This window comes from Salmo salar, chromosome 13 (genome assembly GCF_965601325.2).
Source record: "Salmo salar chromosome 13, fSalSal1, whole genome shotgun sequence".
Taxonomy (NCBI): domain Eukaryota; kingdom Metazoa; phylum Chordata; class Actinopteri; order Salmoniformes; family Salmonidae; genus Salmo; species Salmo salar.
In genome coordinates this window covers 12,165,260-12,189,366 of record NC_138303.1, presented here as the reverse complement: position 1 = coordinate 12,189,366, position 24,107 = coordinate 12,165,260, and the positions used below count along the sequence as shown (strand labels likewise).

The following is a 24,107-nucleotide window of genomic DNA, read 5'->3' as shown; positions in this document are numbered from 1 at the left end:
GTCTTGCAAAATCACATCACAAAACAGATGTTATTTACTAATTTTGGAATCGATATGGATACCTACAATTGTCTAGCAACAGGGTTTCTTATGCTATGTTTTGGGACCCAAAGTGGGCCTGAGTATGTGAGAGGTGGGCAGCGAGATATCAGTAAACTTTTGAAGTCACATACTATTTCTTCTTAATTTGGGTCATTCGAGGACAGTACATTTTTCATTTGGGTCTCGAGCTGAATAAACTCAAGATCCTCTGACATGGATTCTTAAACTACGGTTTGGGACCCAAAGTTGGCATTAACATGTGATAGGTGTGTCACGAGATATGAGTAAACATTCAGAATCATACACTATTTCTTCATCATTTTGGTCGTTTCGGGGAGTTTCTTAGCTCACAGAGTAAGTTTCAACTCAATCAAAATTACAACCCTTTCGAAATGGCAATGAAGTGCCGTGACCCGGATTCGAACCGGGGTTGCTGCGGCCACAACGCAGAGTACTAACCACTATACGATCACGGCAAGCTAACAGAGATTGCTTGTAGAGCCTACTCATGCTCTGACAGAGAGTTGTACAAGCTGGCTAAACTCTTTTCATTTAGCGCTCGAAATGAATAAACTGAAGAACCAGTTGAACTTCAGACAGTTGGTACGTTGTAATTCATTCAAAAAGCTCTCTTTTTCCGTGAATTTGGAATATCTCAATTGCACCCTCCTCAAGTTTTCTCTCCTCTCAACACTCATAATTCTGTTAACCAATTGGTTGAGAATAGCTGAGTGCCCTCCACTCTGACCTTTTCCATCAATGTGTTCAATGAACTGCTTGAAAAGGCTCTGCTGAGATTCGAACTCAGGATCTCCTGTTTACTAGACAGGCGCTTTAACCAACTAAGCCACAGCGCCCATAGACATCACGTCTGATGCAGGTAAGGTCACCGCCACACGTATTTAAGTCAAACCAGTCTCGTTCATTTAACCCATATCTCTGTCTTGCAAAATCACATCACAAAACAGATGTTATTTACTAATTTTGGAATCGATATGGATACCTACAATTGTCTAGCAACAGGGTTTCTTATGCTATGTTTTGGGACCCAAAGTGGGCCTGAGTATGTGAGAGGTGGGCAGCGAGATATCAGTAAACTTTTGAAGTCACATACTATTTCTTCTTAATTTGGGTCATTCGAGGACAGTACATTTTTCATTTGGGTCTCGAGCTGAATAAACTCAAGATCCTCTGACATGGATTCTTAAACTACGGTTTGGGACCCAAAGTTGGCATTAACATGTGATAGGTGTGTCACGAGATATGAGTAAACATTCAGAATCATACACTATTTCTTCATCATTTTGGTCGTTTCGGGGAGTTTCTTAGCTCACAGAGTAAGTTTCAACTCAATCAAAATTACAACCCTTTCGAAATGGCAATGAAGTGCCGTGACCCGGATTCGAACCGGGGTTGCTGCGGCCACAACGCAGAGTACTAACCACTATACGATCACGGCAAGCTAACAGAGATTGCTTGTAGAGCCTACTCATGCTCTGACAGAGAGTTGTACAAGCTGGCTAAACTCTTTTCATTTAGCGCTCGAAATGAATAAACTGAAGAACCAGTTGAACTTCAGACAGTTGGTACGTTGTAATTCATTCAAAAAGCTCTCTTTTTCCGTGAATTTGGAATATCTCAATTGCACCCTCCTCAAGTTTTCTCTCCTCTCAACACTCCTAATTCTGTTAACCCATTGGTTGAGAATAGCAGAGTGCCCTCCACTCTGAGCTTTTCCATCAATGTGTTCAATGAACTGCTTGAAAAGGCTCTGCTGAGATTCGAACTCAGGATCTCCTGTTTACTAGACAGGCGCTTTAACCAACTAAGCCACAGCGCCCATAGACATCACGTCTGATGCAGGTAAGGTCACCGCCACACGTATTTAAGTCAAACCAGTCTCGTTCATTTAACCCATATCTCTGTCTTGCAAAATCACATCACAAAACAGATGTTATTTACTAATTTTGGAATCGATATGGATACCTACAATTGTCTAGCAACAGGGTTTCTTATGCTATGTTTTGGGACCCAAAGTGGGCCTGAGTATGTGAGAGGTGGGCAGCGAGATATCAGTAAACTTTTGAAGTCACATACTATTTCTTCTTAATTTGGGTCATTCGAGGACAGTACATTTTTCATTTGGGTCTCGAGCTGAATAAACTCAAGATCCTCTGACATGGATTCTTAAACTACGGTTTGGGACCCAAAGTTGGCATTAACATGTGATAGGTGTGTCACGAGATATGAGTAAACATTCAGAATCATACACTATTTCTTCATCATTTTGGTCGTTTCGGGGAGTTTCTTAGCTCACAGAGTAAGTTTCAACTCAATCAAAATTACAACCCTTTCGAAATGGCAATGAAGTGCCGTGACCCGGATTCGAACCGGGGTTGCTGCGGCCACAACGCAGAGTACTAACCACTATACGATCACGGCAAGCTAACAGAGATTGCTTGTAGAGCCTACTCATGCTCTGACAGAGAGTTGTACAAGCTGGCTAAACTCTTTTCATTTAGCGCTCGAAATGAATAAACTGAAGAACCAGTTGAACTTCAGACAGTTGGTACGTTGTAATTCATTCAAAAAGCTCTCTTTTTCCGTGAATTTGGAATATCTCAATTGCACCCTCCTCAAGTTTTCTCTCCTCTCAACACTCCTAATTCTGTTAACCAATTGGTTGAGAATAGCTGAGTGCCCTCCACTCTGACCTTTTCCATCAATGTGTTCAATGAACTGCTTGAAAAGGCTCTGCTGAGATTCGAACTCAGGATCTCCTGTTTACTAGACAGGCGCTTTAACCAACTAAGCCACAGCGCCCATAGACATCACGTCTGATGCAGGTAAGGTCACCGCCACACGTATTTAAGTCAAACCAGTCTCGTTCATTTAACCCATATCTCTGTCTTGCAAAATCACATCACAAAACAGATGTTATTTACTAATTTTGGAATCGATATGGATACCTACAATTGTCTAGCAACAGGGTTTCTTATGCTATGTTTTGGGACCCAAAGTGGGCCTGAGTATGTGAGAGGTGGGCAGCGAGATATCAGTAAACTTTTGAAGTCACATACTATTTCTTCTTAATTTGGGTCATTCGAGGACAGTACATTTTTCATTTGGGTCTCGAGCTGAATAAACTCAAGATCCTCTGACATGGATTCTTAAACTACGGTTTGGGACCCAAAGTTGGCATTAACATGTGATAGGTGTGTCACGAGATATGAGTAAACATTCAGAATCATACACTATTTCTTCATCATTTTGGTCGTTTCGGGGAGTTTCTTAGCTCACAGAGTAAGTTTCAACTCAATCAAAATTACAACCCTTTCGAAATGGCAATGAAGTGCCGTGACCCGGATTCGAACCGGGGTTGCTGCGGCCACAACGCAGAGTACTAACCACTATACGATCACGGCAAGCTAACAGAGATTGCTTGTAGAGCCTACTCATGCTCTGACAGAGAGTTGTACAAGCTGGCTAAACTCTTTTCATTTAGCGCTCGAAATGAATAAACTGAAGAACCAGTTGAACTTCAGACAGTTGGTACGTTGTAATTCATTCAAAAAGCTCTCTTTTTCCGTGAATTTGGAATATCTCAATTGCACCCTCCTCAAGTTTTCTCTCCTCTCAACACTCCTAATTCTGTTAACCCATTGGTTGAGAATAGCAGAGTGCCCTCCACTCTGAGCTTTTCCATCAATGTGTTCAATGAACTGCTTGAAAAGGCTCTGCTGAGATTCGAACTCAGGATCTCCTGTTTACTAGACAGGCGCTTTAACCAACTAAGCCACAGCGCCCATAGACATCACGTCTGATGCAGGTAAGGTCACCGCCACACGTATTTAAGTCAAACCAGTCTCGTTCATTTAACCCATATCTCTGTCTTGCAAAATCACATCACAAAACAGATGTTATTTACTAATTTTGGAATCGATATGGATACCTACAATTGTCTAGCAACAGGGTTTCTTATGCTATGTTTTGGGACCCAAAGTGGGCCTGAGTATGTGAGAGGTGGGCAGCGAGATATCAGTAAACTTTTGAAGTCACATACTATTTCTTCTTAATTTGGGTCATTCGAGGACAGTACATTTTTCATTTGGGTCTCGAGCTGAATAAACTCAAGATCCTCTGACATGGATTCTTAAACTACGGTTTGGGACCCAAAGTTGGCATTAACATGTGATAGGTGTGTCACGAGATATGAGTAAACATTCAGAATCATACACTATTTCTTCATCATTTTGGTCGTTTCGGGGAGTTTCTTAGCTCACAGAGTAAGTTTCAACTCAATCAAAATTACAACCCTTTCGAAATGGCAATGAAGTGCCGTGACCCGGATTCGAACCGGGGTTGCTGCGGCCACAACGCAGAGTACTAACCACTATACGATCACGGCAAGCTAACAGAGATTGCTTGTAGAGCCTACTCATGCTCTGACAGAGAGTTGTACAAGCTGGCTAAACTCTTTTCATTTAGCGCTCGAAATGAATAAACTGAAGAACCAGTTGAACTTCAGACAGTTGGTACGTTGTAATTCATTCAAAAAGCTCTCTTTTTCCGTGAATTTGGAATATCTCAATTGCACCCTCCTCAAGTTTTCTCTCCTCTCAACACTCATAATTCTGTTAACCAATTGGTTGAGAATAGCTGAGTGCCCTCCACTCTGACCTTTTCCATCAATGTGTTCAATGAACTGCTTGAAAAGGCTCTGCTGAGATTCGAACTCAGGATCTCCTGTTTACTAGACAGGCGCTTTAACCAACTAAGCCACAGCGCCCATAGACATCACGTCTGATGCAGGTAAGGTCACCGCCACACGTATTTAAGTCAAACCAGTCTCGTTCATTTAACCCATATCTCTGTCTTGCAAAATCACATCACAAAACAGATGTTATTTACTAATTTTGGAATCGATATGGATACCTACAATTGTCTAGCAACAGGGTTTCTTATGCTATGTTTTGGGACCCAAAGTGGGCCTGAGTATGTGAGAGGTGGGCAGCGAGATATCAGTAAACTTTTGAAGTCACATACTATTTCTTCTTAATTTGGGTCATTCGAGGACAGTACATTTTTCATTTGGGTCTCGAGCTGAATAAACTCAAGATCCTCTGACATGGATTCTTAAACTACGGTTTGGGACCCAAAGTTGGCATTAACATGTGATAGGTGTGTCACGAGATATGAGTAAACATTCAGAATCATACACTATTTCTTCATCATTTTGGTCGTTTCGGGGAGTTTCTTAGCTCACAGAGTAAGTTTCAACTCAATCAAAATTACAACCCTTTCGAAATGGCAATGAAGTGCCGTGACCCGGATTCGAACCGGGGTTGCTGCGGCCACAACGCAGAGTACTAACCACTATACGATCACGGCAAGCTAACAGAGATTGCTTGTAGAGCCTACTCATGCTCTGACAGAGAGTTGTACAAGCTGGCTAAACTCTTTTCATTTAGCGCTCGAAATGAATAAACTGAAGAACCAGTTGAACTTCAGACAGTTGGTACGTTGTAATTCATTCAAAAAGCTCTCTTTTTCCGTGAATTTGGAATATCTCAATTGCACCCTCCTCAAGTTTTCTCTCCTCTCAACACTCATAATTCTGTTAACCAATTGGTTGAGAATAGCTGAGTGCCCTCCACTCTGACCTTTTCCATCAATGTGTTCAATGAACTGCTTGAAAAGGCTCTGCTGAGATTCGAACTCAGGATCTCCTGTTTACTAGACAGGCGCTTTAACCAACTAAGCCACAGCGCCCATAGACATCACGTCTGATGCAGGTAAGGTCACCGCCACACGTATTTAAGTCAAACCAGTCTCGTTCATTTAACCCATATCTCTGTCTTGCAAAATCACATCACAAAACAGATGTTATTTACTAATTTTGGAATCGATATGGATACCTACAATTGTCTAGCAACAGGGTTTCTTATGCTATGTTTTGGGACCCAAAGTGGGCCTGAGTATGTGAGAGGTGGGCAGCGAGATATCAGTAAACTTTTGAAGTCACATACTATTTCTTCTTAATTTGGGTCATTCGAGGACAGTACATTTTTCATTTGGGTCTCGAGCTGAATAAACTCAAGATCCTCTGACATGGATTCTTAAACTACGGTTTGGGACCCAAAGTTGGCATTAACATGTGATAGGTGTGTCACGAGATATGAGTAAACATTCAGAATCATACACTATTTCTTCATCATTTTGGTCGTTTCGGGGAGTTTCTTAGCTCACAGAGTAAGTTTCAACTCAATCAAAATTACAACCCTTTCGAAATGGCAATGAAGTGCCGTGACCCGGATTCGAACCGGGGTTGCTGCGGCCACAACGCAGAGTACTAACCACTATACGATCACGGCAAGCTAACAGAGATTGCTTGTAGAGCCTACTCATGCTCTGACAGAGAGTTGTACAAGCTGGCTAAACTCTTTTCATTTAGCGCTCGAAATGAATAAACTGAAGAACCAGTTGAACTTCAGACAGTTGGTACGTTGTAATTCATTCAAAAAGCTCTCTTTTTCCGTGAATTTGGAATATCTCAATTGCACCCTCCTCAAGTTTTCTCTCCTCTCAACACTCCTAATTCTGTTAACCCATTGGTTGAGAATAGCAGAGTGCCCTCCACTCTGAGCTTTTCCATCAATGTGTTCAATGAACTGCTTGAAAAGGCTCTGCTGAGATTCGAACTCAGGATCTCCTGTTTACTAGACAGGCGCTTTAACCAACTAAGCCACAGCGCCCATAGACATCACGTCTGATGCAGGTAAGGTCACCGCCACACGTATTTAAGTCAAACCAGTCTCGTTCATTTAACCCATATCTCTGTCTTGCAAAATCACATCACAAAACAGATGTTATTTACTAATTTTGGAATCGATATGGATACCTACAATTGTCTAGCAACAGGGTTTCTTATGCTATGTTTTGGGACCCAAAGTGGGCCTGAGTATGTGAGAGGTGGGCAGCGAGATATCAGTAAACTTTTGAAGTCACATACTATTTCTTCTTAATTTGGGTCATTCGAGGACAGTACATTTTTCATTTGGGTCTCGAGCTGAATAAACTCAAGATCCTCTGACATGGATTCTTAAACTACGGTTTGGGACCCAAAGTTGGCATTAACATGTGATAGGTGTGTCACGAGATATGAGTAAACATTCAGAATCATACACTATTTCTTCATCATTTTGGTCGTTTCGGGGAGTTTCTTAGCTCACAGAGTAAGTTTCAACTCAATCAAAATTACAACCCTTTCGAAATGGCAATGAAGTGCCGTGACCCGGATTCGAACCGGGGTTGCTGCGGCCACAACGCAGAGTACTAACCACTATACGATCACGGCAAGCTAACAGAGATTGCTTGTAGAGCCTACTCATGCTCTGACAGAGAGTTGTACAAGCTGGCTAAACTCTTTTCATTTAGCGCTCGAAATGAATAAACTGAAGAACCAGTTGAACTTCAGACAGTTGGTACGTTGTAATTCATTCAAAAAGCTCTCTTTTTCCGTGAATTTGGAATATCTCAATTGCACCCTCCTCAAGTTTTCTCTCCTCTCAACACTCATAATTCTGTTAACCAATTGGTTGAGAATAGCTGAGTGCCCTCCACTCTGACCTTTTCCATCAATGTGTTCAATGAACTGCTTGAAAAGGCTCTGCTGAGATTCGAACTCAGGATCTCCTGTTTACTAGACAGGCGCTTTAACCAACTAAGCCACAGCGCCCATAGACATCACGTCTGATGCAGGTAAGGTCACCGCCACACGTATTTAAGTCAAACCAGTCTCGTTCATTTAACCCATATCTCTGTCTTGCAAAATCACATCACAAAACAGATGTTATTTACTAATTTTGGAATCGATATGGATACCTACAATTGTCTAGCAACAGGGTTTCTTATGCTATGTTTTGGGACCCAAAGTGGGCCTGAGTATGTGAGAGGTGGGCAGCGAGATATCAGTAAACTTTTGAAGTCACATACTATTTCTTCTTAATTTGGGTCATTCGAGGACAGTACATTTTTCATTTGGGTCTCGAGCTGAATAAACTCAAGATCCTCTGACATGGATTCTTAAACTACGGTTTGGGACCCAAAGTTGGCATTAACATGTGATAGGTGTGTCACGAGATATGAGTAAACATTCAGAATCATACACTATTTCTTCATCATTTTGGTCGTTTCGGGGAGTTTCTTAGCTCACAGAGTAAGTTTCAACTCAATCAAAATTACAACCCTTTCGAAATGGCAATGAAGTGCCGTGACCCGGATTCGAACCGGGGTTGCTGCGGCCACAACGCAGAGTACTAACCACTATACGATCACGGCAAGCTAACAGAGATTGCTTGTAGAGCCTACTCATGCTCTGACAGAGAGTTGTACAAGCTGGCTAAACTCTTTTCATTTAGCGCTCGAAATGAATAAACTGAAGAACCAGTTGAACTTCAGACAGTTGGTACGTTGTAATTCATTCAAAAAGCTCTCTTTTTCCGTGAATTTGGAATATCTCAATTGCACCCTCCTCAAGTTTTCTCTCCTCTCAACACTCCTAATTCTGTTAACCCATTGGTTGAGAATAGCAGAGTGCCCTCCACTCTGAGCTTTTCCATCAATGTGTTCAATGAACTGCTTGAAAAGGCTCTGCTGAGATTCGAACTCAGGATCTCCTGTTTACTAGACAGGCGCTTTAACCAACTAAGCCACAGCGCCCATAGACATCACGTCTGATGCAGGTAAGGTCACCGCCACACGTATTTAAGTCAAACCAGTCTCGTTCATTTAACCCATATCTCTGTCTTGCAAAATCACATCACAAAACAGATGTTATTTACTAATTTTGGAATCGATATGGATACCTACAATTGTCTAGCAACAGGGTTTCTTATGCTATGTTTTGGGACCCAAAGTGGGCCTGAGTATGTGAGAGGTGGGCAGCGAGATATCAGTAAACTTTTGAAGTCACATACTATTTCTTCTTAATTTGGGTCATTCGAGGACAGTACATTTTTCATTTGGGTCTCGAGCTGAATAAACTCAAGATCCTCTGACATGGATTCTTAAACTACGGTTTGGGACCCAAAGTTGGCATTAACATGTGATAGGTGTGTCACGAGATATGAGTAAACATTCAGAATCATACACTATTTCTTCATCATTTTGGTCGTTTCGGGGAGTTTCTTAGCTCACAGAGTAAGTTTCAACTCAATCAAAATTACAACCCTTTCGAAATGGCAATGAAGTGCCGTGACCCGGATTCGAACCGGGGTTGCTGCGGCCACAACGCAGAGTACTAACCACTATACGATCACGGCAAGCTAACAGAGACTGCTTCTAGAGCCTACTCATGCTCTGACAGAGAGGTGTACAAGCTGGCTAAACTCTTTTCATTTAGCGCTCGAAATGAATAAACTGAAGAACCAGTTGAACTTCAGACAGTTGGTACGTTGTAATTCATTCAAAAAGCTCTCTTTTTCCGTGAATTTGGAATATCTCAATTGCACCCTCCTCAAGTTTTCTCTCCTCTCAACACTCCTAATTCTGTTAACCCATTGGTTGAGAATAGCTGAGTGCCCTCCACTCTGAGCTTTTCCATCAATGTGTTCAATGAACTGCTTGAAAAGGCTCTGCTGAGATTCGAACTCAGGATCTCCTGTTTACTAGACAGGCGCTTTAACCAACTAAGCCACAGCGCCCATAGACATCACGTCTGATGCAGGTAAGGTCACCGCCACACGTATTTAAGTCAAACCAGTCTCGTTCATTTAACCCATATCTCTGTCTTGCAAAATCACATCACAAAACAGATGTTATTTACTAATTTTGGAATCGATATGGATACCTACAATTGTCTAGCAACAGGGTTTCTTATGCTATGTTTTGGGACCCAAAGTGGGCCTGAGTATGTGAGAGGTGGGCAGCGAGATATCAGTAAACTTTTGAAGTCACATACTATTTCTTCTTAATTTGGGTCATTCGAGGACAGTACATTTTTCATTTGGGTCTCGAGCTGAATAAACTCAAGATCCTCTGACATGGATTCTTAAACTACGGTTTGGGACCCAAAGTTGGCATTAACATGTGATAGGTGTGTCACGAGATATGAGTAAACATTCAGAATCATACACTATTTCTTCATCATTTTGGTCGTTTCGGGGAGTTTCTTAGCTCACAGAGTAAGTTTCAACTCAATCAAAATTACAACCCTTTCGAAATGGCAATGAAGTGCCGTGACCCGGATTCGAACCGGGGTTGCTGCGGCCACAACGCAGAGTACTAACCACTATACGATCACGGCAAGCTAACAGAGATTGCTTGTAGAGCCTACTCATGCTCTGACAGAGAGTTGTACAAGCTGGCTAAACTCTTTTCATTTAGCGCTCGAAATGAATAAACTGAAGAACCAGTTGAACTTCAGACAGTTGGTACGTTGTAATTCATTCAAAAAGCTCTCTTTTTCCGTGAATTTGGAATATCTCAATTGCACCCTCCTCAAGTTTTCTCTCCTCTCAACACTCATAATTCTGTTAACCAATTGGTTGAGAATAGCTGAGTGCCCTCCACTCTGACCTTTTCCATCAATGTGTTCAATGAACTGCTTGAAAAGGCTCTGCTGAGATTCGAACTCAGGATCTCCTGTTTACTAGACAGGCGCTTTAACCAACTAAGCCACAGCGCCCATAGACATCACGTCTGATGCAGGTAAGGTCACCGCCACACGTATTTAAGTCAAACCAGTCTCGTTCATTTAACCCATATCTCTGTCTTGCAAAATCACATCACAAAACAGATGTTATTTACTAATTTTGGAATCGATATGGATACCTACAATTGTCTAGCAACAGGGTTTCTTATGCTATGTTTTGGGACCCAAAGTGGGCCTGAGTATGTGAGAGGTGGGCAGCGAGATATCAGTAAACTTTTGAAGTCACATACTATTTCTTCTTAATTTGGGTCATTCGAGGACAGTACATTTTTCATTTGGGTCTCGAGCTGAATAAACTCAAGATCCTCTGACATGGATTCTTAAACTACGGTTTGGGACCCAAAGTTGGCATTAACATGTGATAGGTGTGTCACGAGATATGAGTAAACATTCAGAATCATACACTATTTCTTCATCATTTTGGTCGTTTCGGGGAGTTTCTTAGCTCACAGAGTAAGTTTCAACTCAATCAAAATTACAACCCTTTCGAAATGGCAATGAAGTGCCGTGACCCGGATTCGAACCGGGGTTGCTGCGGCCACAACGCAGAGTACTAACCACTATACGATCACGGCAAGCTAACAGAGATTGCTTGTAGAGCCTACTCATGCTCTGACAGAGAGTTGTACAAGCTGGCTAAACTCTTTTCATTTAGCGCTCGAAATGAATAAACTGAAGAACCAGTTGAACTTCAGACAGTTGGTACGTTGTAATTCATTCAAAAAGCTCTCTTTTTCCGTGAATTTGGAATATCTCAATTGCACCCTCCTCAAGTTTTCTCTCCTCTCAACACTCCTAATTCTGTTAACCCATTGGTTGAGAATAGCAGAGTGCCCTCCACTCTGAGCTTTTCCATCAATGTGTTCAATGAACTGCTTGAAAAGGCTCTGCTGAGATTCGAACTCAGGATCTCCTGTTTACTAGACAGGCGCTTTAACCAACTAAGCCACAGCGCCCATAGACATCACGTCTGATGCAGGTAAGGTCACCGCCACACGTATTTAAGTCAAACCAGTCTCGTTCATTTAACCCATATCTCTGTCTTGCAAAATCACATCACAAAACAGATGTTATTTACTAATTTTGGAATCGATATGGACACCTTCAATTGTCTAGCAACAGGGTTTCTTATGCTATGTTTTGGGACCCAAAGTGGGCCTGAGTATGTGAGAGGTGGGCAGCGAGATATCAGTAAACTTTTGAAGTCACATACTATTTCTTCTTAATTTGGGTCATTCGAGGACAGTACATTTTTCATTTGGGTCTCGAGCTGAATAAACTCAAGATCCTCTGACATGGATTCTTAAACTACGGTTTGGGACCCAAAGTTGGCATTAACATGTGATAGGTGTGTCACGAGATATGAGTAAACATTCAGAATCATACACTATTTCTTCATCATTTTGGTCGTTTCGGGGAGTTTCTTAGCTCACAGAGTAAGTTTCAACTCAATCAAAATTACAACCCTTTCGAAATGGCAATGAAGTGCCGTGACCCGGATTCGAACCGGGGTTGCTGCGGCCACAACGCAGAGTACTAACCACTATACGATCACGGCAAGCTAACAGAGATTGCTTGTAGAGCCTACTCATGCTCTGACAGAGAGTTGTACAAGCTGGCTAAACTCTTTTCATTTAGCGCTCGAAATGAATAAACTGAAGAACCAGTTGAACTTCAGACAGTTGGTACGTTGTAATTCATTCAAAAAGCTCTCTTTTTCCGTGAATTTGGAATATCTCAATTGCACCCTCCTCAAGTTTTCTCTCCTCTCAACACTCATAATTCTGTTAACCAATTGGTTGAGAATAGCTGAGTGCCCTCCACTCTGACCTTTTCCATCAATGTGTTCAATGAACTGCTTGAAAAGGCTCTGCTGAGATTCGAACTCAGGATCTCCTGTTTACTAGACAGGCGCTTTAACCAACTAAGCCACAGCGCCCATAGACATCACGTCTGATGCAGGTAAGGTCACCGCCACACGTATTTAAGTCAAACCAGTCTCGTTCATTTAACCCATATCTCTGTCTTGCAAAATCACATCACAAAACAGATGTTATTTACTAATTTTGGAATCGATATGGATACCTACAATTGTCTAGCAACAGGGTTTCTTATGCTATGTTTTGGGACCCAAAGTGGGCCTGAGTATGTGAGAGGTGGGCAGCGAGATATCAGTAAACTTTTGAAGTCACATACTATTTCTTCTTAATTTGGGTCATTCGAGGACAGTACATTTTTCATTTGGGTCTCGAGCTGAATAAACTCAAGATCCTCTGACATGGATTCTTAAACTACGGTTTGGGACCCAAAGTTGGCATTAACATGTGATAGGTGTGTCACGAGATATGAGTAAACATTCAGAATCATACACTATTTCTTCATCATTTTGGTCGTTTCGGGGAGTTTCTTAGCTCACAGAGTAAGTTTCAACTCAATCAAAATTACAACCCTTTCGAAATGGCAATGAAGTGCCGTGACCCGGATTCGAACCGGGGTTGCTGCGGCCACAACGCAGAGTACTAACCACTATACGATCACGGCAAGCTAACAGAGACTGCTTCTAGAGCCTACTCATGCTCTGACAGAGAGGTGTACAAGCTGGCTAAACTCTTTTCATTTAGCGCTCGAAATGAATAAACTGAAGAACCAGTTGAACTTCAGACAGTTGGTACGTTGTAATTCATTCAAAAAGCTCTCTTTTTCCGTGAATTTGGAATATCTCAATTGCACCCTCCTCAAGTTTTCTCTCCTCTCAACACTCATAATTCTGTTAACCCATTGGTTGAGAATAGCTGAGTGCCCTCCACTCTGAGCTTTTCCATCAATGTGTTCAATGAACTGCTTGAAAAGGCTCTGCTGAGATTCGAACTCAGGATCTCCTGTTTACTAGACAGGCGCTTTAACCAACTAAGCCACAGCGCCCATAGACATCACGTCTGATGCAGGTAAGGTCACCGCCACACGTATTTAAGTCAAACCAGTCTCGTTCATTTAACCCATATCTCTGTCTTGCAAAATCACATCACAAAACAGATGTTATTTACTAATTTTGGAATCGATATGGATACCTACAATTGTCTAGCAACAGGGTTTCTTATGCTATGTTTTGGGACCCAAAGTGGGCCTGAGTATGTGAGAGGTGGGCAGCGAGATATCAGTAAACTTTTGAAGTCACATACTATTTCTTCTTAATTTGGGTCATTCGAGGACAGTACATTTTTCATTTGGGTCTCGAGCTGAATAAACTCAAGATCCTCTGACATGGATTCTTAAACTACGGTTTGGGACCCAAAGTTGGCATTAACATGTGATAGGTGTGTCACGAGATATGAGTAAACATTCAGAATCATACACTATTTCTTCATCATTTTGGTCGTTTCGGGGAGTTTCTTAGCTCACAGAGTAAGTTTCAACTCAATCAAAATTACAACCCTTTCGAAATGGCAATGAAGTGCCGTGACCCGGATTCGAACCGGGGTTGCTGCGGCCACAACGCAGAGTACTAACCACTATACGATCACGGCAAGCTAACAGAGACTGCTTCTAGAGCCTACTCATGCTCTGACAGAGAGGTGTACAAGCTGGCTAAACTCTTTTCATTTAGCGCTCGAAATGAATAAACTGAAGAACCAGTTGAACTTCAGACAGTTGGTACGTTGTAATTCATTCAAAAAGCTCTCTTTTTCCGTGAATTTGGAATATCTCAATTGCACCCTCCTCAAGTTTTCTCTCCTCTCAACACTCATAATTCTGTTAACCAATTGGTTGAGAATAGCTGAGTGCCCTCCACTCTGACCTTTTCCATCAATGTGTTCAATGAACTGCTTGAAAAGGCTCTGCTGAGATTCGAACTCAGGATCTCCTGTTTACTAGACAGGCGCTTTAACCAACTAAGCCACAGCGCCCATAGACATCACGTCTGATGCAGGTAAGGTCACCGCCACACGTATTTAAGTCAAACCAGTCTCGTTCATTTAACCCATATCTCTGTCTTGCAAAATCACATCACAAAACAGATGTTATTTACTAATTTTGGAATCGATATGGATACCTACAATTGTCTAGCAACAGGGTTTCTTATGCTATGTTTTGGGACCCAAAGTGGGCCTGAGTATGTGAGAGGTGGGCAGCGAGATATCAGTAAACTTTTGAAGTCACATACTATTTCTTCTTAATTTGGGTCATTCGAGGACAGTACATTTTTCATTTGGGTCTCGAGCTGAATAAACTCAAGATCCTCTGACATGGATTCTTAAACTACGGTTTGGGACCCAAAGTTGGCATTAACATGTGATAGGTGTGTCACGAGATATGAGTAAACATTCAGAATCATACACTATTTCTTCATCATTTTGGTCGTTTCGGGGAGTTTCTTAGCTCACAGAGTAAGTTTCAACTCAATCAAAATTACAACCCTTTCGAAATGGCAATGAAGTGCCGTGACCCGGATTCGAACCGGGGTTGCTGCGGCCACAACGCAGAGTACTAACCACTATACGATCACGGCAAGCTAACAGAGACTGCTTGTAGAGCCTACTCATGCTCTGACAGAGAGGTGTACAAGCTGGCTAAACTCTTTTCATTTAGCGCTCGAAATGAATAAACTGAAGAACCAGTTGAACTTCAGACAGTTGGTACGTTGTAATTCATTCAAAAAGCTCTCTTTTTCCGTGAATTTGGAATATCTCAATTGCACCCTCCTCAAGTTTTCTCTCCTCTCAACACTCATAATTCTGTTAACCCATTGGTTGAGAATAGCTGAGTGCCCTCCACTCTGACCTTTTCCATCAATGTGTTCAATGAACTGCTTGAAAAGGCTCTGCTGAGATTCAAACTCAGGATCTCCTGTTTACTAGACAGGCACTTTAACCAACTAAGCCACAGCACCCATAGACATCACGTCTGATGCAGGTAAGGTCACCGCCACACGTATTTAAGTCAAACCAGTCTCGTTCATTTAACCCATATCTCTGTCTTGCAAAATCACATCACAAAACAGATGTTATTTACTAATTTTGGAATCGATATGGATACCTACAATTGTCTAGCAACAGGGTTTCTTATGCTATGTTTTGGGACCCAAAGTGGGCCTGAGTATGTGAGAGGTGGGCAGCGAGATATCAGTAAACTTTTGAAGTCACATACTATTTCTTCTTAATTTGGGTCATTCGAGGACAGTACATTTTTCATTTGGGTCTCGAGCTGAATAAACTCAAGATCCTCTGACATGGATTCTTAAACTACGGTTTGGGACCCAAAGTTGGCATTAACATGTGATAGGTGTGTCACGAGATATGAGTAAACATTCAGAATCATACACTATTTCTTCATCATTTTGGTCGTTTCGGGGAGTTTCTTAGCTCACAGAGTAAGTTTCAACTCAATCAAAATTACAACCCTTTCGAAATGGCAATGAAGTGCCGTGACCCGGATTCGAACCGGGGTTGCTGCGGCCACAACGCAGAGTACTAACCACTATACGATCACGGCAAGCTAACAGAGATTGCTTGTAGAGCCTACTCATGCTCTGACAGAGAGTTGTACAAGCTGGCTAAACTCTTTTCATTTAGCGCTCGAAATGAATAAACTGAAGAACCAGTTGAACTTCAGACAGTTGGTACGTTGTAATTCATTCAAGAGTTCTCTTTTTCCGTGAATTTGGAATATCTCAATTGCACCCTCCTCAAGTTTTCTCTCCTCTCAACACTCATAATTTTGTTAACCCATTGGTTGAGAAAAGCAGAGTGCCCTCCACTCTGACCTTTTCCATCAATGTGTTCAATGAACTGCTTGAAAGGGCTCTGCTGAGATTCGAACTCAGGATCTCCTGTTTACTAGACAGGCGCTTTAACCAACTAAGCCACAGCGCCCATAGACATCACGTCTGATGCAGGTGAGGTCACCGCCACACGTATTTAAGTCAAACCAGTCTCGTTCATTTAACCCATATCTCTGTCTTGCAAAATCACATCACAAAACAGATGTTATTTACTGATTTTGGAATCGATATGGACACCTTCAATTGTCTAGCAACAGGGTTTCTTATGCTATGTTTTGGGACCCAAAGTGGGCCTGAGTATGTGAGAGGTGGGCAGCGAGATATCAGTAAACATTTGTAGTCACATACGTTTTTCTTCTTAATTTGGGTCATTCGAGGACAGTACATTTTTCATTTGGGTCTCGAGCTGAATAAACTCAAGATCCTCTGACATGGATTCTTAAACTTCGGTTTGGGACCCAAAGTGGGCATTAACATGTGATAGGTGTGTAACGAGATATGAGTAAACATTCAGAATCATACACTATTTCTTCATCATTTTGGTCGTTTCGGGGAGTTTCTTAGCTCAGAGAGTAAGTTTCAACTCAATCAAAATTACAACCCTTTCGAAATAGCAATGAAGTGCCGTGACCCGGATTCGATCCGGGGTTGCTTCAGACACAACGCAGAGTACCAACCACTATACGATCACGGCAAGCTAACAGAGATTGCTTGTAGAGCCTACTCATGCTCTGACAGAGAGTTGTACAAGCTGGCTAAACTCTTTTCATTTAGCGCTCGAAATGAATAAACTGAAGAACCAGTTGAACTTCAGACAGTTGGTACGTTGTAATTCATTCAAAAAGCTCTCTTTTTCCGTGAATTTGGAATATCTCAATTGCACCCTCCTCAAGTCTCCTCTCAACACTCCTAATTCTGTTAACCAATTGGTTGAGAAAAGGAGAGTGCCCTCCACTCTGGCCTTTTCCATCAATGTGTTCAATGAACTGCTTTAAAAGGCTCTGCTGAGATTCGAACTCAGGATCTCCTGTTTACTAGACAGGCGCTTTAACCAACTAAGCCACAGCGCCCATAGACATCACGTCTGATGCAGGTAAGGTCACCGCCACACGTATTTAAGTCAAACCAGTCTCGTTCATTTAACCCATATCTCTGTCTTGCAAAATCACATCACAAAACAGATGTTATTTACTAATTTTGGAATCGATATGGACACCTTCAATTGTCTAGCAACAGGGTTTCTTATGCTATGTTTTGGGACCCAAAGTGGGCCTGAGTATGTGAGAGGTGGGCAGCGAGATATCAGTAAACATTTGTAGTCACATACGTTTTTCTTCTTAATTTGGGTCATTCGAGGACAGTGCATTTTTCATTTGGGTCTCGAGCTGAATAAACTCAAGATCCTCTGACATGGATTCTTAAACTTCGGTTTGGGACCCAAAGTGGGCATTAACATGTGATAGGTGTGTCACGAGATATGAGTAAACATTCAGAATCATACACTATTTCTTCATCATTTTGGTCGTTTCGGGCAGTTTCTTAGCTCAGAGAGTAAGTTTCAACTCAATCAAAATTACAACCCTTTCGAAATAGCAATGAAGTGCCGTGACCCGGATTCGATCCTGGGTTGCTTCAGACACAACGCAGAGTACCAACCACTATACGATCACGGCAAGCTAACAGAGATTGCTTGTAGAGCCTACTCATGCTCTGACAGAGAGTTGTACAAGCTGGCTATACTCTTTTCATTTAGCGCTCGAAATGAATAAACTGAAGAACCAGTTGAACTTCAGACAGTTGGTACGTTGTAATTCATTCAAAAAGCTCTCTTTTTCCGTGAATTTGGAATATCTCAATTGCACCCTCCTCAAGTCTCCTCTCAACACTCCTAATTCTGTTAACCAATTGGTTGAGAAAAGGAGAGTGCCCTCCACTCTGACCTTTTCCATCAATGTGTTCAATGAACTGCTTTAAAAGGCTCTGCTGAGATTCGAACTCAGGATCTCCTGTTTACTAGACAGGTGCTTTAAACAACTAAGCCACAGCGCCCATAGACATCACGTCTGATGCAGGTAAGGTCACCGCCACACGTATTTAAGTCAAACCAGTCTCGTTCATTTAACCCATATCTCTGTCTTGCAAAATCACATCACAAAACAGATGTTATTTACTAATTTTGGAATCGATATGGACACCTTCAATTGTCTAGCAACAGGGTTTCTTATGCTATGTTTTGGGACCCAAAGTGGGCCTGAGTATGTGAGAGGTGGGCAGTGAGATATCAGTAAACATTTGTAGTCACATACGTTTTTCTTCTTAATTTGGGTCATTCGAGGACAGTACATTTTTCATTTGGGTCTCGAGCTGAATAAACTCAAGATCCTCTGACATGGATTCTTAAACTACGGTTTGGGACCCAAAGTGGGCATTAACATGTGATAGGTGTGTCACGAGATATGAGTAAACATTCAGAATCATACACTATTTCTTCATCATTTTAGTCGTTTCGGGGAGTTTCTTAGCTCAGAGAGTAAGTTTCAACTCAATCAAAATTACAACCCTTACAAAATAGCAATGAAGTGCCGTGACCCGGATTCGATCCGGGGTTGCTGCAGCCACAACGCAGAGTACCAACCACTATACGATCACAGCAAGCTAACAGAGATTGCTTGTAGAGCCTACTCATGCTCTGACAGAGAGTTGTACAAGCTGGCTAAACTCTTTTCATTTAGCGCTCGAAATGAATAAACTGAAGAACCAGTTGAACTTCAGACAGTTGGTACGTTGTAATTCATTCAAAAAGTTCTCTTTTTCCGTGAATTTGGAATATCTCAATTGCACCCTCCTCAAGTTTTCTCTCCTCTCAACACTCATAATTCTGTTAACCATTGGTTGAGAAAAGCAGAGTGCCCTCCACTCTGACCTTTTCCATCTATGTGTTCAATGAACTGCTTGAAAAGGCTCTGCTGAGATTCAAACTCAGGATCTCCTGTTTACTAGACAGGCGCTTTAACCAACTAAGCCACAGCGCCCATTGACATCATTTCTGATGCAGGTAAGGTCACTGCCACACGTATTTAAATCAAACCAGTCTCATTCCTTTAACCCAAAGCGCTGTCTTGCAAAATCACATCACAAAACAGTTGTTATTTACTAATATTGAAATCACAACACAAAACAGTTGTTATTTACTAATATTGGTCCTCAGATCCTCAAAAGGTTCTACAACTGCACCATCGAGAGCTGGTTGAATAACTGCCTGGTATGGTAATTGCTCGGCCTCCGACCGCAAGGCACTACAGAGGGTAGTGCGTACGGCCCAGTACATCACTGGGGCCAAGCTTCCTGCCGTTCAGGACCTCTATACCAGGCAGTGTCAGAGAAAAGCCCTAAAATTTGTCAAAGATTCCAGCCACCCTAGTCATAGACTGTTCTCTCTGCTACCGCACAGCAAGCGGTACCGGAGCGCCAACTCTAGGTCCAAGAGGCTTCTAAACAGCTTCTACCCCCAAGCTATAAGACTCCTGAACATCTAATCAAATGGCTACCCAGACTATTTGCATTGCCCCCCACCTCTTTTACGCCGCTGCTACTCTCTGTTATTATCTATGCATAGTCATTTTAATAACTCTACCTACATGTACATATTACCTCAATGACCTCGACAACCGGTGCTCCCGCACATTGACTCTGTACCGGTACCCCTGTATATAGTCTCGCTATTGTTATTTTACTGCTTCTCTTTAGCTACTTGTTACTTTTATTTATTTTTCTTATTTGTATTTAAACCACATTGTTGGTTAGGTGCTTGGAAGTAAGCATTTCACTGTAAGGACCTGTTGTATTCAGCGCATGTGACTAATCACATTTGATTTGATTTGATTTTTGATTTGAAGTTGGGGGATTTTCTTACATTCAATAGCCGGGCTATAATGAGTCTATTATGCTACTAATAGGGCTCCACCTGCTACAGTATTACAGTATACTTGTTAAAAACACATTTTCAAAATGCCTCCAGCTGTCCATCACTACTGTAAATAAAAGTGCAGCATCTTGTTTACATCTTGTTTACATTCTTTATTGTAACCACAATGTCACAAATAATTTGTATCTACCTTTCCAATTACTTTTAGAGTTTGGGATTTACAAATGTGCACTTTTCATGTCATTTTTCGTTAACTCCAGTTCTGATTTAAGTATAACTTTTGACTGACGCCTTTAGTGAGAGGTCTATTGCTTTAATATTTAATCATTTCTGCCCTCCAAATTCATATCTAAGAGGCATTCTTCGTGCCATTATTAGTTACATTGTTTTAGTTTGAACGTGCAGACAGGCACAAAGAACAGTTGGAACGTTTCCCTAGTCAGCGCCATTATTCGTGCAATGCCCCTTAAAGTGTTACTCTGTGCTACCCAGTGGGGCGGGGTGGGGGTCCTCCCCCTTGCTACCCAGTGGGGTAGCACTGGGTAGCTACCCCCCTCTTCCTCCTCCCTTCCCAATGGGCTAGGTCAGTCTTTTGTGTCTGCTCTGCTCAGATATTAAACCGTAGAAACACAGTCTTAGACCGCTGCGCCACTCAGGCTCTGTACAACCTCACTAGTCGGGAGAAGCCTACAGTACTACAGTAAGAGCAAAATAATCCTAACATTTCCTCACTCTAATTGTAGTCTAAGTTTCTCTTAGAATAAAAACCATAGTGTAACAACCGTTTTAGTAAGTAAGTGCACAATTCTCAGTTTCTATTTGGTTTATGTCGCCCATTCATTGTCAGTTAGAGACACAGTAGCGCCTTAGGACCCAAAAGCATAATCAGTGCTCTAACTCCCCCACGCTGGTCTGGAGCAATGAAGGAGTGATGCAGGGTACCGTACTAAAACTCAAATTACCTCTAAGTCCCGCAGCCTAATCACAAAACGAATAGTTGAGCAGCGTGCTGTGGCTAAGTTGGTTAAACCTCCTGTCTTATGAACAGGAGATCCTGAGTTTGACTCTCAAAAGTACCTTTTTCAGGCATTTCATTGCACCATTGGTGGAGAAAGTCAGAGAGGAGGGACCTCTGGTTTTCTCATCCAATGGGTTTTGAGAAGTAGGCGAGGTGAGAGGAGAGAGGACGTGAGCAGTATGCAATTGAGATATTCCGATGTCACGGAAAAAGGAAATTTTTTGAATGAGTTCAAACATACCAACTGTAAAGATTAACTGTGTAAAGCTGAACTGGCTAACAATTCAAGTGTTTAGCCAGCTTGTACACATCACTGGCCAGCATGATTAGCCTCCACAAGCCATCTCTGGAAGCTTGGTTTTCATTAAATTTGCAAAAAAAGGGGGGGGGGGCAATGTAATCAATTTTAGAATAAGGCTGCAACGTGACAAAATGTTGAAAAAATCAAGGGGTCTGAATACTTTCCTAATGCACTGTATGTATCTATTTTCGCTGCACCCAGTGTGGCCACTGATGTATAAAGAACCAGGAAGTAGGGCCTCCCAAGTGGTTCAGTGCTTGTAGGTGTCACTGCAGACCTGAATTCCATCCCAGGCTGTGTCAGAACCAGCTGTGACTGTGAGTCCCATTGGGCTGTGCACAATTGGCCCAGTGTCGTCTGGGTTAGGGGAGGGTTTGGCCGGGGGTGCTTTACTTGGCTTTTGTTGCAGGCTGGTTGCCTGCAGGCTGACTTTGTTCGTCATGTGAACGGTGTTTCCTCTGACAAATTCGTGCGGCTGGCTTCCGGGTTAAGCGGGCGGTTGTTAAGCAGTGTGGTTTGGTAGATCATGATTCGGAGGTTGCGTGACTCGACCTTTGCCTCACCTCAGCCCGTTGGGGAGTTGCAGCAATGAGACAAGATTGTGATTGGATATTAGTAAATTGGGGAGAGAAACGGAATTTAAAAAAACAGGAAGTAAAAGCTTTGCACCATGAGAGTTCAATGACAGTCTAGAGTTCTGTGATGGACAGTGGAGCTAAATGGCTTCAGCCACATTACCATTGAAAGGTTTGGACACATCTACTCATTCCATGGTTTTTCTTTATTTGTACTATTTTCTACATTGTAGAATAATAGTGAAGATATCAAAACTACGAAATAACACATATGGAATCATGTAGTAACCGAAAAAGTGTTGGATGGTTGAGGAGCAGCACTTGGGGATCTTGGAGGGCTGGTGCCCTGGTGGTTGGGAGCTCGGGTAAGTAGCTGATTGGTTGCTGATTCGGTTCCCTGTTTTTGACCTTGTGGGAGATCTGTCGACGTGCCCTTGAGCAGGGCGTTGACCCTGGTTTCTTCTGTGGGTCGCTCTGGATGGGAGTCTGTTAGATGACTGAATGTCATGGAAATGTTGAGCAGCGTCAATGCAAGTAAATTGTCTGTTTTAATACTCAAAAAAGAACAATACGCACAAAAAAAGAAAACAGTCCCAATATAATCTCTATCTATATATATAATCTATAGAAATTACAGGAGGACAAGGCAGGAAGGGAAATACATTTTGTAATGAAAATGACTCCTTCATAATATTTTGATAAATATGTCCACTAACCCAAATTGTCCACTAGATGTCAATATACGACAGGAAAATATCTCATTATCCTATAAAACGGTCCATGGCAATGGAAAACACTACAATATCACCTCCCCCTATAGCAGCTGTGAAGATACATCCCCTGACAATTCTCTCTCTCTCTCTCTCTCTCTCTCTTACACACACACACACACACACACACACACACACACACACACACACACACACACACACACACACACACACACACACACACATACAGAACATCTTCTATCCCCAAGCCATAAGACTGCTAAATAGCTAACAGAATGGCTAAATGGACTATCTGAGTTGACTCGGGGCTCCCGAGTGGCGCTGCGGCCTAAGGCACAGCATCTCAGTGCAAGAGGCATCACTACAGTCCTTGATTTGAAACAAGGCTGTATCACATCAGGCTGTGATTGGGAGTCCTGGAGGACGACGCACATTTGGTCTAGAGTCATCTGGGGGTAGGCTGTCATTGTCAAAAAGAATTTGTTCTTGACTGACTTGCCTAGTTAAATGTAAAAAAAACAAAACACTGACACTCCAACATGCACACATTTACTCTGTTTATCGTGTATCCTGATGCCTAGTCAGCTGACCCATATACATATCTACCTTGATCACTCCAGTATCTCTGGACGTTGTAAATATGGTATTGGAACTGACCCTGTACAGCTTCTTACTTTCTTATTTTTATTTCTCAGTGTGTTATTTTTAGTTCTACGTTGATATTGATTGCTGCATTGTTGGGTTTGGAGCTGGCAAGAAGCTGGCGCTGGCAAGATTTCACTGTACACTGCAAGTGATATTAAAAATCAAGAAACACACAAAACAGGATTTTCTGGACCCATAGTAATCACTAAGAAGTGTAATATTCCTAGTGACAAACCTATTGCTTTGCTCAGCCTAGGCAGTATTTAACACGTTCCAACTGACCAGGCCACATTCAGCATGACATTGTGAAATGTTGAGACAGAAATATATTATGTAAAACAAGCATGCTTCTCTGACATTTTAAGTAAGGAATCACA

At 42.1% G+C, this 24,107-nt stretch overlaps 37 non-coding genes across 37 annotated transcripts; all 37 read right to left on the bottom strand.

Moving 5' to 3' along the window:
• Positions 1–446: 446 nt before the first annotated feature.
• trnah-gug (transfer RNA histidin (anticodon GUG)) lies at positions 447–518 on the bottom strand. The gene has a single exon. It is a non-coding gene; the product is annotated as a tRNA-His (tRNA).
• Positions 519–825: 307 nt separating this feature from the next.
• trnat-agu (transfer RNA threonine (anticodon AGU)) lies at positions 826–899 on the bottom strand. Its single transcript has one exon. It is a non-coding gene; the product is annotated as a tRNA-Thr (tRNA).
• A 530-nt stretch (positions 900–1,429) lies between these two features.
• Positions 1,430–1,501, bottom strand: trnah-gug (transfer RNA histidin (anticodon GUG)). The gene has a single exon. It is a non-coding gene; the product is annotated as a tRNA-His (tRNA).
• A 307-nt stretch (positions 1,502–1,808) lies between these two features.
• trnat-agu (transfer RNA threonine (anticodon AGU)) lies at positions 1,809–1,882 on the bottom strand. The gene has a single exon. It is a non-coding gene; the product is annotated as a tRNA-Thr (tRNA).
• A 530-nt stretch (positions 1,883–2,412) lies between these two features.
• On the bottom strand, positions 2,413–2,484 carry trnah-gug (transfer RNA histidin (anticodon GUG)). Its single transcript has one exon. It is a non-coding gene; the product is annotated as a tRNA-His (tRNA).
• A 307-nt stretch (positions 2,485–2,791) lies between these two features.
• trnat-agu (transfer RNA threonine (anticodon AGU)) lies at positions 2,792–2,865 on the bottom strand. The gene has a single exon. It is a non-coding gene; the product is annotated as a tRNA-Thr (tRNA).
• A 530-nt stretch (positions 2,866–3,395) lies between these two features.
• trnah-gug (transfer RNA histidin (anticodon GUG)) lies at positions 3,396–3,467 on the bottom strand. Its single transcript has one exon. It is a non-coding gene; the product is annotated as a tRNA-His (tRNA).
• A 307-nt stretch (positions 3,468–3,774) lies between these two features.
• On the bottom strand, positions 3,775–3,848 carry trnat-agu (transfer RNA threonine (anticodon AGU)). Its single transcript has one exon. It is a non-coding gene; the product is annotated as a tRNA-Thr (tRNA).
• Positions 3,849–4,378: 530 nt separating this feature from the next.
• Positions 4,379–4,450, bottom strand: trnah-gug (transfer RNA histidin (anticodon GUG)). The gene has a single exon. It is a non-coding gene; the product is annotated as a tRNA-His (tRNA).
• A 307-nt stretch (positions 4,451–4,757) lies between these two features.
• Positions 4,758–4,831, bottom strand: trnat-agu (transfer RNA threonine (anticodon AGU)). Its single transcript has one exon. It is a non-coding gene; the product is annotated as a tRNA-Thr (tRNA).
• A 530-nt stretch (positions 4,832–5,361) lies between these two features.
• On the bottom strand, positions 5,362–5,433 carry trnah-gug (transfer RNA histidin (anticodon GUG)). The gene has a single exon. It is a non-coding gene; the product is annotated as a tRNA-His (tRNA).
• Positions 5,434–5,740: 307 nt separating this feature from the next.
• On the bottom strand, positions 5,741–5,814 carry trnat-agu (transfer RNA threonine (anticodon AGU)). The gene has a single exon. It is a non-coding gene; the product is annotated as a tRNA-Thr (tRNA).
• A 530-nt stretch (positions 5,815–6,344) lies between these two features.
• trnah-gug (transfer RNA histidin (anticodon GUG)) lies at positions 6,345–6,416 on the bottom strand. The gene has a single exon. It is a non-coding gene; the product is annotated as a tRNA-His (tRNA).
• A 307-nt stretch (positions 6,417–6,723) lies between these two features.
• Positions 6,724–6,797, bottom strand: trnat-agu (transfer RNA threonine (anticodon AGU)). Its single transcript has one exon. It is a non-coding gene; the product is annotated as a tRNA-Thr (tRNA).
• A 530-nt stretch (positions 6,798–7,327) lies between these two features.
• Positions 7,328–7,399, bottom strand: trnah-gug (transfer RNA histidin (anticodon GUG)). The gene has a single exon. It is a non-coding gene; the product is annotated as a tRNA-His (tRNA).
• Positions 7,400–7,706: 307 nt separating this feature from the next.
• Positions 7,707–7,780, bottom strand: trnat-agu (transfer RNA threonine (anticodon AGU)). Its single transcript has one exon. It is a non-coding gene; the product is annotated as a tRNA-Thr (tRNA).
• A 530-nt stretch (positions 7,781–8,310) lies between these two features.
• trnah-gug (transfer RNA histidin (anticodon GUG)) lies at positions 8,311–8,382 on the bottom strand. Its single transcript has one exon. It is a non-coding gene; the product is annotated as a tRNA-His (tRNA).
• A 307-nt stretch (positions 8,383–8,689) lies between these two features.
• trnat-agu (transfer RNA threonine (anticodon AGU)) lies at positions 8,690–8,763 on the bottom strand. The gene has a single exon. It is a non-coding gene; the product is annotated as a tRNA-Thr (tRNA).
• A 530-nt stretch (positions 8,764–9,293) lies between these two features.
• trnah-gug (transfer RNA histidin (anticodon GUG)) lies at positions 9,294–9,365 on the bottom strand. The gene has a single exon. It is a non-coding gene; the product is annotated as a tRNA-His (tRNA).
• Positions 9,366–9,672: 307 nt separating this feature from the next.
• Positions 9,673–9,746, bottom strand: trnat-agu (transfer RNA threonine (anticodon AGU)). The gene has a single exon. It is a non-coding gene; the product is annotated as a tRNA-Thr (tRNA).
• Positions 9,747–10,276: 530 nt separating this feature from the next.
• Positions 10,277–10,348, bottom strand: trnah-gug (transfer RNA histidin (anticodon GUG)). The gene has a single exon. It is a non-coding gene; the product is annotated as a tRNA-His (tRNA).
• Positions 10,349–10,655: 307 nt separating this feature from the next.
• trnat-agu (transfer RNA threonine (anticodon AGU)) lies at positions 10,656–10,729 on the bottom strand. The gene has a single exon. It is a non-coding gene; the product is annotated as a tRNA-Thr (tRNA).
• Positions 10,730–11,259: 530 nt separating this feature from the next.
• trnah-gug (transfer RNA histidin (anticodon GUG)) lies at positions 11,260–11,331 on the bottom strand. The gene has a single exon. It is a non-coding gene; the product is annotated as a tRNA-His (tRNA).
• A 307-nt stretch (positions 11,332–11,638) lies between these two features.
• Positions 11,639–11,712, bottom strand: trnat-agu (transfer RNA threonine (anticodon AGU)). The gene has a single exon. It is a non-coding gene; the product is annotated as a tRNA-Thr (tRNA).
• Positions 11,713–12,242: 530 nt separating this feature from the next.
• On the bottom strand, positions 12,243–12,314 carry trnah-gug (transfer RNA histidin (anticodon GUG)). The gene has a single exon. It is a non-coding gene; the product is annotated as a tRNA-His (tRNA).
• Positions 12,315–12,621: 307 nt separating this feature from the next.
• On the bottom strand, positions 12,622–12,695 carry trnat-agu (transfer RNA threonine (anticodon AGU)). Its single transcript has one exon. It is a non-coding gene; the product is annotated as a tRNA-Thr (tRNA).
• A 530-nt stretch (positions 12,696–13,225) lies between these two features.
• trnah-gug (transfer RNA histidin (anticodon GUG)) lies at positions 13,226–13,297 on the bottom strand. The gene has a single exon. It is a non-coding gene; the product is annotated as a tRNA-His (tRNA).
• Positions 13,298–13,604: 307 nt separating this feature from the next.
• trnat-agu (transfer RNA threonine (anticodon AGU)) lies at positions 13,605–13,678 on the bottom strand. The gene has a single exon. It is a non-coding gene; the product is annotated as a tRNA-Thr (tRNA).
• Positions 13,679–14,208: 530 nt separating this feature from the next.
• On the bottom strand, positions 14,209–14,280 carry trnah-gug (transfer RNA histidin (anticodon GUG)). The gene has a single exon. It is a non-coding gene; the product is annotated as a tRNA-His (tRNA).
• Positions 14,281–14,587: 307 nt separating this feature from the next.
• trnat-agu (transfer RNA threonine (anticodon AGU)) lies at positions 14,588–14,661 on the bottom strand. Its single transcript has one exon. It is a non-coding gene; the product is annotated as a tRNA-Thr (tRNA).
• A 530-nt stretch (positions 14,662–15,191) lies between these two features.
• On the bottom strand, positions 15,192–15,263 carry trnah-gug (transfer RNA histidin (anticodon GUG)). The gene has a single exon. It is a non-coding gene; the product is annotated as a tRNA-His (tRNA).
• A 307-nt stretch (positions 15,264–15,570) lies between these two features.
• trnat-agu (transfer RNA threonine (anticodon AGU)) lies at positions 15,571–15,644 on the bottom strand. Its single transcript has one exon. It is a non-coding gene; the product is annotated as a tRNA-Thr (tRNA).
• A 530-nt stretch (positions 15,645–16,174) lies between these two features.
• trnah-gug (transfer RNA histidin (anticodon GUG)) lies at positions 16,175–16,246 on the bottom strand. Its single transcript has one exon. It is a non-coding gene; the product is annotated as a tRNA-His (tRNA).
• Positions 16,247–16,552: 306 nt separating this feature from the next.
• On the bottom strand, positions 16,553–16,626 carry trnat-agu (transfer RNA threonine (anticodon AGU)). Its single transcript has one exon. It is a non-coding gene; the product is annotated as a tRNA-Thr (tRNA).
• A 905-nt stretch (positions 16,627–17,531) lies between these two features.
• Positions 17,532–17,605, bottom strand: trnat-agu (transfer RNA threonine (anticodon AGU)). Its single transcript has one exon. It is a non-coding gene; the product is annotated as a tRNA-Thr (tRNA).
• A 905-nt stretch (positions 17,606–18,510) lies between these two features.
• On the bottom strand, positions 18,511–18,584 carry trnat-agu (transfer RNA threonine (anticodon AGU)). The gene has a single exon. It is a non-coding gene; the product is annotated as a tRNA-Thr (tRNA).
• Positions 18,585–19,493: 909 nt separating this feature from the next.
• trnat-agu (transfer RNA threonine (anticodon AGU)) lies at positions 19,494–19,567 on the bottom strand. Its single transcript has one exon. It is a non-coding gene; the product is annotated as a tRNA-Thr (tRNA).
• Between the last annotated feature and the right edge of the window lie 4,540 nt (positions 19,568–24,107).